This window comes from Halyomorpha halys, unplaced genomic scaffold (genome assembly GCF_000696795.3).
Source record: "Halyomorpha halys isolate HHAL.00 unplaced genomic scaffold, Hhal_1.1 Scaffold623.1, whole genome shotgun sequence".
Lineage (NCBI taxonomy): Eukaryota > Metazoa > Arthropoda > Insecta > Hemiptera > Pentatomidae > Halyomorpha > Halyomorpha halys.
This window is the reverse complement of record NW_027107123.1, coordinates 149,623-150,983: the sequence shown is the minus strand read 5'-3', so window position 1 is coordinate 150,983 and position 1,361 is coordinate 149,623. Positions and strand designations below refer to the sequence as shown.

General features: G+C 29.9%; 1 protein-coding gene across 5 annotated transcripts in view; it reads right to left on the bottom strand.

Moving 5' to 3' along the window:
* The window catches only part of LOC106684817 (micronuclear linker histone polyprotein), a 170,889-nt gene that overhangs the window by 115,134 nt on the left and 54,394 nt on the right, over nucleotides 1-1,361 (bottom strand). The window lies entirely within an intron of this gene.

The following is a 1,361-nucleotide window of genomic DNA, read 5'->3' as shown; positions in this document are numbered from 1 at the left end:
TTTATTTTTTTTATTTTATTAAAAACCACTAAAGCCTGTTTTAGATGACTGCGAAATTATCCTAAACGAGTTAGACCTTGAATAAATAAAGAATATTATTATTATTATTCACTTCAACGCCAAGGGTTCGCATAATATTGTAATATAATATACTCCCAATATTTCATACACTGCCCTCATTGAAAGAACGCAGTATCATCCCCAAGCCCATTTTTTAAATTAGTAAATTTGACAGAAGAATTACTACTTGAGTTAAAATTCGTCGTAAAATGGAAAGTGCAATAATTTTCTAAATTTTTATATCACAAAATTCACCTCATCAAGTCCTCGCAAATAGATAACGTATCAGAAATGTAGTAACTACTTACTTTTATCATTAGTAAGATATTAGGTTCCTAATAAATAAAGCATTATAATACTGACGTAATTAATACAGCTTGATTTTCCGACTTTATATCGAGATTTAAAATGTCGCAAAAAATTCAACTATCATTATCCTCTCAACTGGTTTAATCACAATCCAAATCCACTCATCTGAATAATCCATCTTGAGAGGCACCTAAGCCTTTTATAAAATATGATAATTGAAGTCCTGACCTGGGCTGAAGTAAAAAGAAAATGCTGGAACCCCCATAAGCCATGTCTTGCCATTTGCGAAAACAGGAAGGAGATTCGTAAACAAAATGAATGAATAAAAAATAGTTTATACTGGAAAACAAGTATTTAATACTAAATAACGAACAAAACTAAATTTTTCTTTATAACAAAATAAATTATAATATAGGGCTTGTTATGAATTATTAACACTATAAAAATAAATTATAATATACACGGCTAACTGAATGCAATACCCTATATAAAAAAATATAATCTTCATTAATATTGGGCCGATTATAAGGGCCGAATTACGAAATGATACTCAAGGAAAATCTTTCACTGTATCAGAGTGAATTTTTATGTCCTTGAATATGTCTATTTTATGTGAATATGTCCACTCAACATATTCAGAAATAAAATAGAATAGAATAAAAACACTTATGTAGGCGAATTCTACTTATTAACTGTAAGTGGAGTGTGTTAAGTGCATTTTGCGATAATTATTTTTTGGTATTAGACAAAAATAAAATCACCATTAAATATAAATGCTTTTATTTTCCCTGTTCTCCTGTCATACAGTATCCTTTCTAAATACTCAACTAACGCTTATTGAACAGATTCGATACTTAGGACTCCATCTTGACAAGAGACTTACTTGGAATCCACACCCAAGACTGAAACGACAAGAAACTGCTCGTAGATTCCGATTGCTACAACACTTGACAAACGCTCTGAACTTCCCATTCACTACAAAAAATTAGTAT